Source organism: Neofelis nebulosa, chromosome 18, assembly GCF_028018385.1.
Source record: "Neofelis nebulosa isolate mNeoNeb1 chromosome 18, mNeoNeb1.pri, whole genome shotgun sequence".
Taxonomy (NCBI): Eukaryota; Metazoa; Chordata; class Mammalia; order Carnivora; family Felidae; genus Neofelis; species Neofelis nebulosa.
The window spans coordinates 25,768,283-25,788,018 of record NC_080799.1 but is presented as its reverse complement, the minus strand read 5'-3'; the positions used below and the strand labels follow the sequence as shown (position 1 = coordinate 25,788,018).

The window sequence follows — 19,736 nt, the reverse complement described above, 5'->3', positions numbered from 1 at the left end:
ATATTCACAGAGTTGTGCAGTGATCACTACACAACCTTAGAAGATTTTATCACCCCCAGAAAGAAACCCATACCCTTTAGCTGTTACCACATCCCCAATACCCTCATCTCTCCAGCCCTAATCTACTTTTCTTTACAGATGTGTGTATACTGGATATTCAATATAAAGGGAATCATATAATACATGGGTTTTTTGATGTCTACCTTCTTTCACTTAATATGTTTTTAAGGTTCATTCATGTTGCACCTTGTATCAGTATTTAATTTCTTTTTATTTTTTTTTAAAAAATTTTTTTTTTTTCAACGTTTTTTATTTATTTTTGGGACAGAGAGAGACAGAGCATGAACAGGGGAGGTGCAGAGAGAGGGAGACACAGAATCGGAAACAGGCTCCAGGCTCCGAGCCATCAGCCCAGAGCCTGACGCGGGGCTCAAACTCACGGACCGCGAGATCGTGACCTGGCTGAAGTCGGACGCTTAACCGACTGCGCCACCCAGGCGCCCCTTAATTTCTTTTTATGACCACGTAATATTTAATTTTAAGTATATACTACATTTTGCTTCTCTATTAATCATTTGAGGGACACTTAGATTTCCATGTTTTGGCTATTGTGATTAATGCTGCTATGAACACTTATATATTAGTTTTTATGAAACACGTGTTTTCTTGGGTATGCAACTAGGATCAAAACTATTGAACCAAATAGTAATTGAATATTTAACTTTTTAGGTAATTGCCAAACTGTTTTCCAAAGTGGCTGCACCATTGTACATTCTCACCAGCAGTGTAGAGGATTCTAATTTCTCCCTATCTTTGCCAACACAAAAGCGTGGTTTTTTTTTAATTATAGCAATTCCAGCAGATGTGAAATGATCCCTACCCACTTTTAATATTTTCTCTTTATAGTTGGTTTTAAGCAGTTTGATTATGACATTCTTTGGTGTAGTTTTCCTTATGTTTCTCATGGTTAGTGTTTGTTTAGCTTTTTGGATCTTTGTGTTTATAGTTTTCATCTATTTGGAAAAATTTCAGCCATAATTTTTTTCCTTTTTTTAAAATCTAGAAGACTGATTTTGTTCTTTGTTCCATCTTCCATGTTTCTACCTAACATGTCTCATCTTTCCTCTAGTACATATGGAAGGTAATTATTGTAACTGCTTGCACTTCCTTATATACTAATTCTATTGTGTGCCATTTCTAGGTTAGTTTTGATTGATTATTTCTCCTCTCCGTGAGTTATGTTTTTCTGTTTCTTTGCATGTCTGTTAATATTGGAGATCAGATGGTAGACTTGTGAATTTTACTTTGACGTGTGCCAGCTGTTTCTGTGTTTCTTGAAATACTTTTGAACTTTGATAGGGGGTGCAGTTCAGTTACTTGGAAACCTGCTGATCCTTTCAAAGCTTGCTTTGAAAGTTTGTTTGGTTAAACCAGAGTTGTGTTTAGTCTAGGCATAATTCAGTCCCACCACTGAGGCAAAACACTTCTAACTGTCCTACCTGATACCCTGTGGATTAGGAAGTTTTCCATTCTAGGATAGTGAGCAAGAGGTATTCCTGGCCCTATGTGTACCCCCAAAACTCAGTCTCTCAAATCCTTTGGGGTAGTTTTTCCCATCGTGTTAGGCAGTTTTCTCATAGACATGTGATGTTATGTACTCAACTGAAGACTTGAGAGATACCCTTGCAGTTCATTTTCTGTGCAGCTCTGTCCTCTCCAGTGAACTGCCCTGCAAACTCTATTGGCATTGGCCTCCCTGGACTCCCAGCTCTGTCTCTTTGACTTAGGTAGACTGTCAGACTCCGTCTGAGTTCCACATCTGCACTGCAGCTTGGAAACTCTCTCTAGGGAGTAATATGGGGCAATAATAGGGCTTATCTCCTTGGTTTCCTTTGTCTTGAAGATCACTGTCCTTTGTTATCTGACATTCAATGTCTTGAAAACTGTTGTCATATATTTTGTCTTTTTTTTTTTTCAATTTCAGGCAGAAGGGTACATCTAATTCCTGTTATTCCATCTTATTTGGAATCAAAGGGCACTCCCTCTTTTTTAAAAGTTAAGCATAAAGTTTTTTAATAGACTTCCTTCAACTGTTTTATTATATGGAATTTATAGTGTCTGTCCTGCTCTTTGTTCTGGCTGTGTGTTAAAAGAACTGGTGTTTTTAAATTTTGGATTATGAACTCATCTGTGATGGGAACTTAATCTGTGGGTATTCTTTGAGGCCTGGGCTTAAGGAATTTGCTTTTATTTATTTGTTTTTTTTTTTTTTTAATTTTTTTTTCAACGTTTTTTATTTATTTTTGGGACAGAGAGAGACAGAGCATGAACGGGGGAGGGGCAGAGAGAGAGGGAGACACAGAATCGGAAACAGGCTCCAGGCTCCGAGCCATCGGCCCAGAGCCTGACGCGGGGCTCGAACTCACGGACCGCGAGATCGTGACCTGGCTGAAGTCGGACGCTTAACCGACTGCGCCACCCAGGCGCCCCAGGAATTTGCTTTTAGATCAGTTTTATGTTTGCCTGTCCAAGGCTCCTCTCTTTATGTGTTATCTTTTATTTTTGTTTTTTCTGGGTCATAAAAGTGGTTTACAGTTGACCTTTGAACAACACAACTTTGAACTGTGTAGGTCACTTGTACATGGACTTTTTTTTTTTACAGGACAGTACTATAAATGTAGTTTCTCTTTGTTATGATTTTCTTAATAACATTTTCTTTTTTCTAGCTTACTTTATATTATAAGAATACAGTATTATATATAACATAAAAATATGTATTAATTGACTGTTTAGGCTTCTGGTCAACAGAAAGATATTAGTAGTTAAGTTTTTGAAGAGTCAAAAGTTTGTGGATTTTTACTGCATCGGGGGTCAGTGCCACTAATCCCTGTGTTGTTCAAGAGTCGACTGTAGGGGTGCCTGGGTGGCGCAGTCGGTTAAGCGTCCGACTTCAGCCAGGTCACAATCTCACGGTCCGTGAGTTCGAGCCCCGCGTCAGGCTCTGGGCTGATGGCTCGGAGCCTGGAGCCTGTTTCCGATTCTGTGTCTCCCTCTCTCTCTGCCCCTCCCCCGTTCATGCTCTGTCTCTCTCTGTCCCAAAAATAAATAAAAAACGTTGAAAAAAAATTAAAAAAAAAAAAAAAAGAGTCGACTGTATATTCAAACATCAAGGGCACATGAGGACAAGACAGGCTTATTAATTATCAGGGGAGTCATTTTTTCTCTGACTTACAATTCAGGTCAGATCCCACAAGATCCATGTTTTCTTGGACATAAAGGTAAACTTTGTCCTGTTCCACATTTTCATTGAGAATACAGTGCTTTGAGGGCCCTAAGTTGATGTAGAAATTTCATTTCCAGCTCGCAGGGGCAAGACTTTGTCACCTTCAGCTGCCTGGGCTACAGCCCAATCTTCTAAGGCTCCCACATCCCCACCAAGCACCAGTTCTTCAAGATTGGCACAGTGTTAATTTATGGTGCTTGGCTCTCTGGTTTTCTGTTTCCTCTTGCCTTTTAGGCAGCTCCGCTATGCACTTGAAAGAATGCCTGTTATATTTTATCCAGAACTTCTCTATGCCTATCGGGTCCTCCATATTGTCAGGAATAGAATTTTCCAATTTACTTCTTAACCCACTGTCACCAGACCTCCACCTCCACAAGTTCATTGATGACCAGCCAGCAACAGCCAAATTCCTTGGATGCGGTTTCAGTTAGGATGTGTTCCAACCACAAGTGGTAAAATAGCTGGCTAAAAGGAGCTTAAACCATAAAGACTCTTAATTTTTCTTTTTTATTTTTCTTTTAAAAAAAATTTTTTTTTAACGTTTATTTATTTTTGAGACAGAGAGAGACAGAGCATGAGCAGGGGAGGGTCAGAGAGAGGGGGAGACATAGAATCTGAAACAGGCTCCAGGCTCTGAGCTGTCAGCACAGAGCCTGACGCGGGGCTTGAACTCACGGACCGTGAGATCATGACCTGAGCTGAAGTCGGCCGCTTAACCGACTGAGCCACCCAGGCGCCCCAAGACTCTTAATTTTTCTAAGATAGCTGGTCATTTTGGCAGTTCAATTCCATTAAGGACCTATGGCTTTTCTGTCCTTTTTTGTAATGTTTATTTAGAGAGAGAGGGAGGGAGAGAGAGAGAGAGAGAGAGAGAATGCACATGTGCACATGAGGAAGGGGCAGATGGGGGAAGAGAGAGAGAATCCCAAGCAGGCTCCACACTCAGTGCAGAGCCCAATGGGGGGCTCCATCTCACAATTGTGGGATCATGACCTGAGCCCAAATCAAGAGTTGGATGCTCAACCAACTGAGCCACACAGGCACCCCTTTCGGTCTTCTTCTTTGCCATCTTTAGTGTGTTAATGATGTTCTTTAACTCATTGTCACATGGCTGTCTCCCATGACCACATCCAAGTAGCAAAATGTAGCAAGCAAGAAAAGGACTTTTTTCCTCATGAGCCTCCCTCTTATTAAATAGGAAAAATCTTTTCAGAAGGTCCAAGCAGTTGACCCTCTCACCCCTCTGGCAAGAACTGTCACATGCCTACATTGGAAACATTGCTATTGGAATGTTTATAAAGGGGTTTTGTTGACAGGAATATGAGTTGTAGAAATGTGTAAGGCAAGAAGTTCTACACCTGAACTTCACCCCTGCCTCCAGCCTCCCTGCCGCACCCTCACTCACCACCCATTCTGCCAATACAGGAAACTGAATCTAATCACTTTCCAGTAAACTCATCTGGGTGGTTTTTCTCTGCTTCAGATTTAAAGCAAGTAAAATGAAAGATTTTTCTCTTTTCAGGGGCCCCTGGGTGGCTCAATCAGTTAAGCGTCCAGCTTCAGCTCAGGTCATAATTTCATGATTTGTGAGTTTGAGCCTCATATCAGGCTCTCTCCTGTCAGCACAGAGCTGGCTTTGGATCCTCTGTCCCCATCTTTCTCTGCCAGTCCCCCGCTTGTTTTCTTTCTCAAAAATAAACAAAAATAAAAAAATTTTTTTTCTCAAAAATAAACAAAAATTTAACAAAGAAAAAAAATCTTAAAAAAAAAAAAAAAGATTTTTCTCTTGTTGCTCTCCACCCTGGGGTTGATAGTAAGCTCTGATACTCACTCAGATGAACTAACTAGTAAAGAAACCATGTGGACCACTTTCCTTATAAGGAGAGTCCTTCACTGTCACTTTGCAATTTGGGGGTGAGGTCCAGCAAAAGAGGATTATGTCTGAAGGCCAGATGGGCGCCAGTGGAAAGAGACAGCTCCAAATAAAAAAGTTTTGTCCTACACAATAAAGCAGAGGTGTCTGTGACACACACACTTGACTGCTTACCCCTGATGGAGTTTAAATGGTGTGATAAATTGTTTCCTGCATGTGGCAGAAGCGGGGGGGGCAGGGTGGTTAGGGTAGAAATCAGATTTGGGCCTAGACAAACAGGGAATTTACATTTCTGTACAAACAAGTTTGTGTGACCATGAAATCTGCATGTGCTACTTCTGTCTGTGTTTCTGTTGCCTCGGCCACAACATGACCCCAAGAACAGGGAGCCGACTTTATGCATCTTTAAAACCTCTCCTTCTCTTCCTCACCAGTGCCGAGCACAAGACCTGCAACATAGTAGGTGCTCTACAAAAACGTTTGTTTAATAAAAGATTGTTAGAGTGAAGGAATCAATGAGGAAAGGAGGCTACTGACGTGGGAGGAAACAAGCCCAACAGATCTTTAAACCAAATCGATTCAACTGTATCTTGATGAAGGAGACAAACCTAGAAATGCACGCACACATGCAGATTGGTAGAGAGAAATCCTGCAGGCAGAACAGAGCTAGGATCACCAAGAGGAGACAGCCTAATCAGAGAGCCAGACGGGGCCCCACCTGACTCTCACTGCAGCTGGGGAAAAAAAAAAAAAAAGAAAAAAGAAAGAAAGAAAGCCTAGAAGGTTCAGCGGGCGCAGTCTCCCCACCTCCGCCCCGCTCCCGCTGCTCGGTGAGGCGGCATGGAAGCTGCGGGGCGGGGAGGCGGCGGACCAGGGCTTTCCAGAACGAGGCAGGCTGGTGTGAGCGCAAAGGCCCTGCGATTGCTGGAGCAACGGTGGCGACACTTGAGTTATTCACAAAGGCTGGAATTCAAATGAGGCTGGCTCGGCTCCAAGTCGCAGCAGCTTAGGAGGAGGGGGAAAGGCGTATTAAGTATTCGTCAAGATCTCAGCGTTGCATGGGCTCCAAGCTTTCTCCATCTGCCTCCCTCCCTCAACCAGATTTCTGCGGGGAGGGGCGGGGGGCTCCTCCAGAAGCACTTTATCCGTCAGCCTGTGAGATGGGGGTGGGGGTGGGGGGCCGAAGTTAGGCAGAATTGTCTTATCACATGATGGGGGACCTGTATCATGTGATGACTCCGGTGATGTTGGAGGCAGCATGTGACTCCCAGGGCTACGTGGGCTCAAAAACAATTTAAATACAAAAACACAGGCAGGTTCCCCTCCTCTCTTTTGCCTTTTGGTCTGGCTCTCCCTCCCTTTGGGCTGGTGCCCGACTGAATGGAAAACCCGTCATCTTGCAGGCACTAACCTGTGAGCACCGGGTACCTGGAGACCAGGCCCCCTCTGCTGGGGGTCCCCCAGGAGCTGTGCCCCATCATTCTGCAGCCCACTGACTCCCAGCCTGGTAAGTTACTGAACACTGTGAGCAATTATTTGTGAAGCTGTCCTAGGCTGCCTCATTAGCATGCACAGGACACCCTTGCTGGGCACGTTGGAAGGAAAGCGCCTGCCGGCTCCGGGGAGCTGCGGCTCTCGCTCTCGGTCCGCCGAACCTCCGCAGCCTCCCCGGAAAGCGGAGCTGCGCTGGTTACTGGTTACGTCGCGCTGGGGTGGAAGGAGCTCCCCCGTCCCTTTCCCCCCTCTCCCCGCCGGCCTGCCTCTTTCCCATCTCTTGCCTTCCTCAGCCTTGCTCCTCTGAGTCTCTCTCTCACCTGCCCCCTCCCTCTCCAACTCCTATTTTCTCCTCTTATTCGCCCCCCCACTTCTTCTCTCTCTCCTGCTTTTCTTTGGGGTCTGTTCCCCTCACCTTTTAAAATTACTATTTTTCTGGACACCTAGATCTTCTATTCTTTCTGTCCAGAACCTGCAAGACAAGACTCTGAGGACTTGGTGATTGGAAATACACTAATTATCCCTTCCAAAATGTTTTTCTCACTAACACAATGTACATGGCCCACTTCCTGTCGTGTGTGTGTGTGTGTGTGTGTGTGTGTGTGTGTGTTTGTGTGTTAGAGGGTGACTGATCTATTTCTTGGGGCCATCAGAACTGTTCCTTGGGTGGATGTTCATTGGCTAACCAGATCCCTGCTTAGCTAGATCATCAAGTGATAGGAGGGGCAGTTACAGCAGTCAGGAGACATTGCTTTCTGACCCCAAATGTCTGACTCTGTGGGAGAAGTGACGTTTTAAAGCAGGGGCCAGGATCCAGTGCTCAAGGCTTAGGACTCTATGCTTTTCAGAGGGCTGGCTCAGAGTTTGAGGCTGTACCTTTGTATAATGAGGCAGAGCATTGGTTGAAAAACTAGCCATGCAGGAGACACATTTAGATTTAATCTTGGCAGTGTCCACACTACTATAGGAAGCAGGTGTGGGCTGTGTCAGATCTAGCTTCTGGTTCACTGTTATCCAGGTGTGCTGACACCTGTTCAGCAAGAAATAACTAACAGTTATTGAGCACAATCCACCCAACAACTCAATGAACAGGTGCAATTTCTGTCTCCAATTTAGAGATAGGCAAACTGAGACACAGAGCAGGCAGTTAGGTCACTCAACTAGTAAGTGGGTAGAGCTAGGATTCAGGGCCCAGGAAGAATCTCTCCAGAGCCTGCACAGTTACCTACTGCGATAAACTGCCTAGAAAAAAAATCCATCCACGTTACTATGTGACAGGTAGTATGCAAGGTTTGGGGCCACCTCTGTGAGCAAGACAGAGACACCCTGTTCTCATGGGGTTTACAGTCCACTGGAGAAGGCAGCTATTAAACATACCACATAAGACAACATATTATTTCAAATCAGTGTATTTGCCTAGAAGAATAAGGGGGTGCCATGAGAATATGTAACTGGAGACATGCTTCAGTTGGGGGGACAAAGAGGAAGACTTGGTCAAAGGAGTCACCAATGCAATACTTAAGTTGGAACCTGAGAGAGGAGCCAGGAAGTCAAGCAGGTGAAGATCCAGGAAAAGCATTCCAGAAGGAATAATAGTATGTGTGAGGGCCTTGAGGTGGGAAAGAGTTGGGACCACCCAAAGACCAGCAAGAAGCCAGTGGGCTGAGTACAGTGTGATTGGGATGATGACAGGAGATGAGGCCATTCAGGAGCGTGGATATCTTGTAGGCCTTGCCAAAGTGACTTGGGTTGTATTCCAGGATCAATGAAAACCCATTAAAGCATTTTAAGTAGGGAGGTAGCATAATTGGATCTGCAGTATGAAAAGACTTCTTCAAGAGGTGTATCAGTTAGTTTTTGCTGCATTATAAACCACGCTGAGACATAGTGGCTTAAAACAGCCATGGGTTGTTATGCCATGGGTTGGCAGTCGCGGGTGGGATCATCTGGATGGTAGTTCTTGCTTGGGTTCACTCGTGCAGCTAGTCAGCTGGCAGGCTGGCTGCAGGTAGCTGGTCCTAGATGATCTCATTCATTTGTCTGCTGATCGGCAGGGGCAATTGAACTTGACTGGGTCATGTGTCTCCTCATCTAGTGAGCTAGCCCCGTCTTCTTCATATGACAGCTGGGTTCCAAAAGCAACGAGGTTGGGGTGGGGGGGCCCAATGCACATGCACATTTCAAACATCCACTTGTTTCCCATTTGCTAGTGTTCCATTGGCCTAGACAAGTTGCATGGGCAAGCCCAGATTCAAGGGATGGAGAAATATGTCTCTGGACCAGAGGAGCTACAAAAAATGGGGTTCCATTTGTTTTCAGTCTACAACATGAATTGAAAATGAAAATCTGGTACTGTCTTCCTCTACTGTGGGAAGGAACTGAAAACCAGGAGGAAATTTGGGGCCAATTTTACTATGATTGGAAATGAACTTAAACTTGGTCATGTATCAACCTTTGTTTTCTGATTGGAACAAGTAGGAGTCTGAGCATCTGTTTTGGACATGGATCAAGAGTGTATCTAGACTGTGATACAGAAATGTCTCCTTTTCTCACAGGGTTATCTGGGAACGGCTTAGAGTCTAGGAAGACTTTGAGATTGTTACCCTAGAATGAAATTTGGGCCATATGGAACTCAGAATGTGTTTAAGTGTTCCAGGCAAGGCAATAGCATGTACAAAGGCCCTGAGGCAAGGAAGTAGGTGGCCTGTTTGGGAACTAGGAGACAATTTAGTTTAATGTAATTGCAATGAAAATGGAATAGGAGTGGACAGATCAGAAAAAAATGCTTACGTGGTAGGAAAAGCAAGGCTTGCTGATGGATTTGAAAGGCGTTAAAGAAAAAGGACATACTTAAGCTTCCCAGGTCGGTGAACGTATTCCCAAAGTGGAAAGACTAGGAGAGGATGAGGGTATTTGCGAGGGGTGAGGGGTGGGGATGGGGATGGGAAGGACAGAAAAAGATAAAAAATTTTATGAACTGGGTCAGATGTTGCTGAGACACTGGGTAAATTGAGGACAGAAAAGTGTCTGTCTGACTTGGAACCTTGGAGCTAGCTGAAGACTTGGACTAGAGCAGTTTTGGTGGAGCAGTGAGGATAGAAACCCTGTTGGCGTGGGTTAAGGAGTGAAGGGAGGTAAGTAAACTATGAAAGGCATAATGGAAATCAGGCAGTATTTAGATATGGGGCAGGGTTAGAAGAACTGTCTCGATTTTATATTTGCTTTTTTAAAAACAATAGCAGCCTCTAGATGATGTAAACTCTCAATATGGTGCAGTTGAATGAGCAAGAGGGGATGGGATGGAAAAGTGTGTGTGAACAGGTGATGACAGATTTTAATTTTTTTATAGGCGGGGATGAGGAGAAAAGATGGAACAGGCACCCAAAGACTCCTAAATTTGGTACTGGGAAGATGAAGAGCTTGCTGGGTGTCAACTTTTGTTTTCACAACAAAGGCAAGGTCATTAGCAGAGAGTAAAGGAGATGGGAAGAGGAAAGAGAGGACATATGAACTGGTCCTCTTGGAGAGGGAGAAATAAGCACTGTAAAGGAGGGAGCAGGGTTGCTGCATAAAACAGAGTGCCTATGAAGAGTGTGTATTGGGTCGTTTTCTCCACCGTCGTTTAAACGCTTGGGTTCAAGCACCTGGAGACGGTAGTGTCATCACGTTGAAGTTTTGCTGGACAAATCCCACAGGAGAGCTGTTGAAGGGGTTTACAAGGGAGTGATGGTCCAGGTGAGCCACAGAATCTAAGCTGGGCCAGAATGGGAACGGGCCCAGGAAGGGATGGTGGACAATGAGGAAGTGGCAGAAGGCCAATGGAAGAGAGGTTATGAAGAGGGAATAACTGCATCCTTTAGGGAGCCCTGCGTCAGCATCACCTGTGAGCTTGTCAGAAATGCAGATATCAGGCCCCACTTCAGGTCTTCTGAATCCAAACCTGCATTTTAACGAGATCCTTCTGATTCAGATGCACATTAAAGACTGAGAAGTACAGGGGCGCCCGGGTGGCCCAGTCGGTTAAGCGTCCGACTTCGGCCAGGTCACGATCTCGCGGTCCGTGAGTTCGAGCCCCGCGTCGGGCTCTGGGCTGACGGCTCGGAGCCTGGAGCCTGTTTCCGATTCTGTGTCTCCCTCTCTCTCTGCCCCTCCCCCGTTCATGCTCTGTCTCTCTCTGTCCCAAAAATAAATTTTAAAAAGTTGAAAAAAAAAAAAAAAAGACTGAGAAGTACAGATCTAAATTGTCCTATGGAAGAAGCATGGTGCTATTCTGGGCACGATGAGAAAGTAATGAACCCCAAAATGTCCCTTTCAAAGAAGATCTTGACTGAGCAAATTTCTTTTCTTTTTTTTTTTTTTCTCCAGTTTTTATCTTATTTTATTTTAATTTTAGTATGCAGAATTTCAAACACAGTTAAAACTTAGTGAAATCCAGTATACCATCATTAGCTTCAATAATTTTCAACTCATGGCCAATCTTGTTTTCTTTATACCATCCCTCCCACCCAGGATTGTTTTGAATTGAATCTTAAGACTGATATAATTTCATCTATAAATATTTCATTATCGACCTGTAAAAGACAAGGACTTCCTTTTTATTTATTTGTTTGTAAGTTTTTATTTGTTTATTTTGACAGAGACAGTGAGTGGGAAAGGGGAAGAGGGAGGGGAAGAAGCAGAGAGAGAGAGAGCTCTACATGGGGCTCAAACTCACCAACCGTGAGATCATGACCTGAGCCGAAACCAAGAGTCAGACGCTTAACCAACTGAACCACCCAGGCACTCCAAGGAATCCCTTTTTAAACACAACCACTGTTCCATCACCACATCCCAATAAAATTGCAAATAAATCCTTATTATCGTCTGACCAGTTAATGCTCACACATTTGCAATTGCCATGTTATTTAATTTGCAGTATTTTCTTCCATGAGTATCCAAATATCCACACATGGAAGTTGATGAATATGTCTGTTAAGTCTTCTGTAAGTTACAGGTTCCTTCTTCATTTCTTTTTTTCCCCTTGAAATTTTGTACTGAAGAAACAAGATGATTTGCCCTCTAGATTTTTCCAAAGTCTAGACGTTGCTGATTGTTTACTCATGGTATCATTTAATGTGTTCTGCTATGCTCTATATTCTCTGCAAACTGGTAATTAGATCTAAAGGGAATTGCTTTAGAAAAAGACCTTTGTGGTGAAATATATCACACATAAAGCATGTATGAAATACAGATGTAGAGCTTAAAGAATAATACCCTTGTGAAAACCACCTCCCACTGTAGAAGCCTTCCAAAAACATCCCTCTTCATCTTCCCTAGAGGTAACCTTTATCTTGACTTCTGTAATAATTTTTCTGTTTTTTTTTTATGTATGCGTGTATCCCTAAGCAATATATTACTAAGTTTCTCCAACTTTGTGAGTTGTATGTAAATGTAATCACACTGCAGGCATTTTTCTGTGGCATATGTATTTTGCCTGATATTTTTGAGATTCATTTCTGTTTATGTTTGTAGCTACAGTTCATTCAGTTTTACTGGCATATAGCAATCAACCATGTCAATGTTTTACAAATTATTTATCCATTCTACTCTCTCTTTTTTTTAATGTCTATTTTATTTTTAAGAGGGGGGGGGGCACATATGCGCATAAGCGGGGAAGGGACAGAGAGAAAGGCAGAGAGAAGACCTGAAGATCTGTGCTGTCAGCACAGAGCCTGATGTGGGGCTCGAACTCACGAACTGTGACATCTCGTGACCTAAGCCAAAGTCTGATGCTTAACCAACTGAGTCACCCAGATGCCCCTATGCATTCTATTCTTGATGGTTCCCCCCCACCCCGATACACACACCCAGTTGGGGCTATTATGAATAACACTGTTGTGAACATTGTCACACACGTCCTGTGTACTTGTACAAGAATTTCCCTAGGCATATACCTAGAATTGAAAATGCTGGATCATATAGTATGCCTCAGTTCAACTTAAAACATCCAAACTGTTTTCTGCAAGCTGATTTTGTTACTTTGCAATCCTTACACCTTCTAATTTCTTTTTGTTGCCTCATTGTACCAGCTAAATCCTCTAATACAATATACTAGAAACGGTGAAAGCAATTCTCCTTGTCTCATTTTGATCTCAAAGGGAAAGCATTCAATATTACACAGTTAGGGAACATGTTTGCTGAAGGGCTTTTTTAGAGTTTTGTGGGTTTTTTTAAATCAGATTAAGAAAATTCCTATTTCTCCTTTGCCCCGTTTTGTTCAGCCATTAATGGGTTTTGAACTTTATCAAATATTTTTTCCTGTGTCTTTTGAGACAATAAAATTATTTTTCTACTTTATTCTTTTACTGTAGAGAATTATAATTTCTTTTTTCCCAGCTTTATCAACATATTATTAACATATAACCTGTGTAAGGTGTAAAATGTAATGATTTGATACACATATATATTGTGACATGATTACCACAATAAAGTTAGTTAACATCTCCATTTTCTCTCATAATTTTTTTTGTGTTTGTGGTGATAACATTTAAGATCTACTCTCTTAGCAATTTTCAATAATATAATATTTTTTTTAAGTTTATTTATTTATTTTGAGAGAGGGCACGTGCATGCACATGAGCAGGGAAGGGGGGAGAGAGAGAGAATCAGAGCTGATGGCACAGAGCCCAACATGGGGCTTGATCTCACGAACCATGAGATCATGACTTGAGCCGAAATCAAGAGTCAGAGGCTTAACCCACGGAACCACCCAGGTGCCCCTATAGTATTGTTAATTATAGTCATCATGCTGTACATTAATTAGATTCCCAGAACATATAGCTTGAAGTTTGTCCTCTTTGACCAACATCTCCCTCATTTTCCCCGCCCCCCGCCCAGCCCCTGGCAACCACCATTTTACTCTCTGTTTTGAGTAATTCAGATTTTTTTTGGTTCCACATGTAAATGAGAATATACCATTATTGTCTTTCTCTGTCTGACTTATTTCACTTAACGTAATGCCCTCAGGGTCCATCCATATTGTTACAAAACACAGGATTTCCTTCTTTTTTATAGTTTAGTAATATCCCTGTGTGTGTGTGTGTGTGTGTATCACAGTTTATTCAACTATCCATCGGTGAACACCTACGTTGTTTCCATGTCTTAGCTCCTGTGCATAATGCTGCAGTGAACAGGAGAGAGCAATATCTCTCCAATATTGATTATATTTCCAGCAAACATATACCCAGAAATAGGATTACTGGGTCATCTGGTCGTTGTATTTTTAATTTTTTGAGGAATCCCCATACTGTTTTCCATAGTGGCTGCACCAATTTACATTCCCACCAGCAGTGCACAAGGGTTCTCTTTTTTCTACCCTCTCCAACACTTGTTCTTGCCTTATTGATAATAGCCATATAACAGGTATACTGTGATATCTCATTGTGGTATTGGTTTACATTCCCTTGATGATTAACGATGTTGAGCATCTTTTCATGTACCTGTTATGTCATCTTTGGGAAAATGTCTATTCAAATTCCTTAATCAGATTTTTTTGTTTTAAAAAAATGTTTATTTTAGGGGTGCCCAGGTGGCTCAGTCAGTTAAGCGTCTGACTTCGGCTCAGGTCGTGATCTCACAGTTTGTAGGTTCGGGTCCCACGTCGGGCCCTGTGCCGACAGCTTGGAGCCTGGAGCCTGCTTTGGAATCTGTGTCTCCCACTGTCCCTCTCCCACTCATGCTCTGTCTCCCTCTTTCTCTCAAAAATAAATAAACATTAAAAAAAAAAAAAAAGAGTTGGCCGCTTGACCCACTAAGCCACCCAGGTGCCCTCAGGTTTTTTTTCTATTAAGTTGTGTGAATTCCTCATATATTTGGGATATTAACTCCTAACAGATAGATGATTTGCAAATATTTTCTCCCATTCTATAGGTTGTCTTTTCATTTTGCTAAGTGTTGTTTTCTCTATGCAGAGGCTTTTTAGTTTGATGCAGTTCCACTGGTTGATTTTTGCTTTTGTTACTTGTACTTTGTTGTAATATCCTGAAAATTGTTGCTAAGACTAATGTCAAGGAACATTTCCCCTGTATTTCCCTTTAGTACATTTTACAGTTTTGGGCCCTCCATTTAAGTCTTTAATCCATTCTCCTAAAACTTTTGTGAGTGGTGTAACACAGGGTCCAATTTCATTCTTCTGCATGTAAATATCCAGTTTTCTGAGCACCATTTAATGAAGAGACTATCCTTTCTTGGTTCCCTTCTCATGCATTAGTTGCCTGTATGTGTGTGGGTTTACTCCTGGGCTCTCCATGCTGTTGCACTGGTTTATGTGTGTTTTTATGCCAGTACCAAACCATTTTGATTATTCCAGCTTTGTTCTTCTTTCTCAGGATTGCTTTAGCTATCCTGGGTCTTTTGTGGTTCTGTGTATATTTTAGGATTGTTTTTTCTATTTCTGTGGAAAACACCACTGAAATTTTGATAGGGATTGCATTGAATCTACAGATGGGTAGTATGGACATTTTGATCACATTAATTCCTTCAATCTTTGTACATGGGAGGTATTTCATTTCTTTGTGTACTCTTCAGTTTTTTTCATCAGTGTCTTGCAATTTGCATTGAATAGATGTTTCATCTCCTTGTTTAAATTTATTCCTAAGTATTTTATTATTTTTGATGCCATTTAACACGGGATTTTTTTTTCAGATAGTTCGTTGTTACCATACAGAAATGCAACCGATTTTTGGAAGTTGGTTTTGTATTCTACCACCTCGCAGAATTCATTCAGTTCTAATTGTGTGTGTGTGTGTGTGTGTGTGTGTGTGTGTGTGGAGTCTTTAGGATTTTCTGTGTATAAGATCATAACATCTGCAAAGACAGTTTTACTTCTTTCTCTCTGATTTGGTTTGGATGCCTTTAAAAAAATTTTTTTTTTTTAACGTTTATTTTTGAGACAGAGAGAGACAGAGCATGAACGGGGGAGGGGCAGAGAGAGAGGGAGACACAGAATCAGAAGCAGACTCCAGGCTCTGAGCCATCAGCCCAGAGCCTGACACGGGGCTCGAACTCAGGGACCGCGAGATCATGACCTGAGCCGAAGTCGGACGCTCAACCGACCAAGCCCCCCAGGCGCCCCATGGTTTGAATGCCTTTTATTTCTTTTTCTTGCCTAACTGCTCTGGCCAGGACTCCCAGTACTATGTTGAATAGGAGTGGTGAGCATGGGCATCTTTCTTTTGTTCCTAGTCTTAGTGAGAAATCAGCCTTTCATTGTTGAATGTGGTGTGGGTTTGTCAGTCATATAAGGCCTTTATTATGTTGAGGTATGTTCCTTCTACACCCAGTTGGTTGAGAGTTTTTATCAGGAAAGGATGTTGAGTTTTGTCAAATATTTTTTCTCCCTCTATTGAAGTGATTATATGATTTTTATCTTCCATTTTATTGAAGTGGTATATCATATTTATTGGTTTGCAACCCAGGGATAAGCCTCATGAGTATGTTGATCATGTTGTATGACCATTTTAATATGCTGTTAAATTCATGTTGCTAGTATTTTGGTGAGAGTATTTGTGTCTATATTCATTAGGAATATTAGCCTGTAGCTTCCTTTTCTTGTGGTATCCTTATCTGTCTTTCATATCAGAGTAATGCTGGACTCACAAAAAGAGTTTGAGAGTATTCCCTCCTCTTCAATTTTTGGGAAGAGTTTGAAAAGGATTGATGTTAATTACTCTTTAAATATTTGTTAGAATTCACCAGGGAAGCCATCTGGTCCTGGGCTTTTTTTCTCTGTTGGGAGATTTTAAATTATCAGTTCAATCTCCTTACTTGTTTTTAGTCTGTTCCTATTTTCTCTTTCTTCATGATTCAGTCTTGACTGGTTGTATGTTTCTAGGAATTTATCCTTTTTTCCCAGATTATCCAATTTGTTGGTGTATAATTGTTCATAGCAGTCTCTTATGATCATCTGTATTACTGTGGTGTCAGCTGTAATGTCTCCTCTTTCATTTATTTTTTTTCCTTTTTATTTTTTAGAGAGAGAGTGCGAGCACAAGTTGGGGAGAGGGGCAGAGGGAGAGAGAGACAGACAGAGACAGAGAGAGAGAAGGAGAATCTTAAGCTGGCTGCATGCCCTGCATGGGGCCCAATATGGGGCTCGATCCCATGACCCTGGGATCATGACCTGAACCAAAATCAAGAGTTGGACGCTCAACTGACTGAGCCAGCCAGGTGCCCCTGTCTCCTCTTTCAGTTCTGATTTTAGTTATTTGGGTCCTCTCTTTTTCTTTGTCTGAATGAAAGTTTGTCAGTTTTGTTGATCTTTCCAAAAAACTAGCTGTTAACTTGGTTGATCTTTCCTATTGTTTTTCTGGTCTCTGTTTCATTTATTTCTGCTCCGATCTTTGTCATTTCCTTCTTTCTGCTAACCTTGGGCTTAGTGTGTTCTTCTTTTTCTAGTTCCTTAGGGGTAAAGTTATGTTTTTTATTTGTGATTTTTCTTTTTTGTTGTTGTTTAGGTTTCTGTCATTTTAATCAGGGTTGCTATGAAAAACAATACCTCAGCTAACCACTTTGTCCTCGTCTTCTACCTAACTCCCATTTCCCTTCATGTATCTATAGCACAGGAACCCAAAGACCGCCCCCCCCCCCCCCCCCCGTCCCCTTCATCCTCCTTATTCCTATTAGGGACAGATATGTCACTAAGTGGATTCAGCCTCTTCCATACAGCATGAAACAGGATAAGTAAAAAATATCTTTATGAAGAGTTTTGTTATGCTGTTATCTTAGGGTGGAGCCAGAGGCAGAGTTGAGGGCTGGGGTGAAGTTTGGGCATCTTTTAGAGATCAGAGTTTTTCTCAGGGGCACAGAACCTGAGTTTGCTCAGAAAAGGGACTATGTCTAAGAGGACAGGGACTAGGCTGGGCTAGGCTGAAAGTTCTTTTCAAGAGTATTGTGAGAATAGAGACACTTTAAAACCCATTGTCCTTCCTCTTCCCGTACCTTCCCCAACTTCCAGGTAGAAGAGGAGGGGTCTCCTGAGCAGGGAATAATCACAGTTCTCTCAAGGTTTCATCTGTGATTGCTGGGATGGGCAGTGAGTATGACTTATCCCCTGGTGCTGCCCGACCAGCTCAGGATTTTCTGTCCCTGCTGGTGAGCACTGAGACCTGAGGGATGTCAGATAGTGATACGGTTTCCTTGACTGCATCGTTCCCATCCACCACTACAAAGAGGTGAATCTCTGCATCCACCAGCCTGTCGATGATGGTCTCCGGAGTCTCATGCAGGTAGCACTTGAAGACACATCTGAAGTAATGTGATCAGCATTGTAGGGCTTTGGTCACTGACACATCCAGGTTACTCTAAGTTTGTTCTGCTGCTACACTGATAACATAAAACTTGGGGTAGAAGTTCACCACACGCTCTTCCTCATCTACCAGTGGCAGGGCTGAGAATCCGCATTGTACAAAATGCCCAGAGGCATGTAGACAGGGGTGGTGGTGTGGGCCATAGCAGCGTTGGCCTAAGTGCTAACTTGAAGTTCTTTCCAGAGAGTTAGACACGAACTCTGGCTTGGGGAATTCATCAGCAAACAATTTGAGACACTTGAGAATGTGCTTATAGGTGAATATGTACAAGGTGTTGCCTGATTCTGAGTCAGTAACTGGCAGCCTGCGGATCTTATTTTGAATTAATGAAGAGACAGCATCAAATAAGCTGGCATTAGAAGCAATGCAGACAAGGGATTCGAGGAGTCCCGGACGTACACCTCCCTCCAAGTTTCTATTTTGTGTTCTTTCAGCTCATAGATCTATACCAATACTGATTGTTAATAGTGGTGTAAGATATTTAAAAAAAATTTTTTAGTGTTTATTTTGAAAGAAAGAGTATGAGTGGAGGAGGAGTAGAGAGAGGGGGGAACGGAGGATCAGAAGTGGGCTCCGTGCTGACAGCGAGGAACCCGATGCGGGGCTTGAACTCACGAACCGCGAGATCATGCCATGAGCTGAAGTCAGAGGCTCAACTAACTGAGCTCCCTAGGCGCCCCCTAGTGGTGCAAGATACTGGTGAAATCGGTGATGGCCCGCATGCCCACAAAACTTTTCTTCTTACTATCCCACAAAGGAGCAGCTCCTATACCATTAGTTGCCAAAGGGGTCGGGTGGGAGGGGGAAGCTTTCTTCACCTACAGGGAAGTATCAAATATAAACAAATTGAAGCTTGTGGGAATCAGGTCATAGCCATGATGAGACTTCATAAAAGAAGTGTACATGTTAGAGTTAGATTCTGCGGACCCTTGAGTGTGTTCATTTTCCAGAGCTGGAAACTATCCCAAGAAATGACCATGTCCTTTGCAAGAGACACTGGCTGGGTTCATTTGCTTTAGGAAGCTTTCTCTCTTTTTTTTTTTCCTTTTTGTTTTTTTTTAACATAAGCGTTTCTTTTCTTTTCTATGTTTTATTTATTTTTGAGAGAGAGGGAGAGACCATGAGCAGGGAAGGGGCAGAGAGAGAGGGAGACATAGAGTCTGAAACAGGCTCCAGGCTCTGAGCTGTCAGCACAGAGCCCGACTCGGGGCTTGAACTCACTTACAAACTACGAGATCATGACCTGACCCGAAGTTGGACACTTAACGATTGAACCACTCAGGTGCCCCACTCTCTTTTTTCTTAATGAAGGCATTTATTGCTTTAAACTTCCCTCTCAGAACTGCCTTTGCTGCATCGCATAAGTTTTGGTGTGTGATGTTTCAGTTTTCCTTTGTATCAAGGTTATTTTTTGATTTCCCTTTTGACTTTGACCCAGTGGCTGTTCAAGAGTATGTTAATTTCCACACATTTGTGAGTTTTCCAGTTTTCTTCTTGTAGTTGATTTTTAGTTTCATATCATTGTGGTCAGAGAAGATATTTGATATATCAGTCATCTTACATTTGCTAAGAATTGTTCTGCAACCTAACATATGATCTATCCTAGTGTGCTTCAGAAAAATATGTATTCTGCTGTTGGGTGGAATGTTCTGCCTATATTTGGTCTAAGGTATAGTTCGAGTCCAATGTTTGCTTATTGATTTTCTGTCTGCATAATCTATGCATTGTTGGAAGTGAGCTC

The 19,736-nt window shown here is 42.5% G+C and overlaps 1 long non-coding RNA gene and 1 pseudogene across 1 annotated transcript; one reads left to right on the top strand and one right to left on the bottom strand.

Annotated features, from left to right (window-relative positions):
- Positions 1-6,376: 6,376 nt before the first annotated feature.
- Positions 6,377-10,243, top strand: LOC131500943 (uncharacterized). Its single transcript, XR_009256540.1, has 2 exons — positions 6,377-6,663; positions 10,000-10,243. It is a non-coding gene; the product is annotated as an uncharacterized LOC131500943 (long non-coding RNA).
- Positions 10,244-17,758: 7,515 nt separating this feature from the next.
- LOC131501622 (5'-AMP-activated protein kinase subunit gamma-1-like) lies at positions 17,759-18,915 on the bottom strand (annotated as a pseudogene).
- Positions 18,916-19,736: the final 821 nt, after the last annotated feature.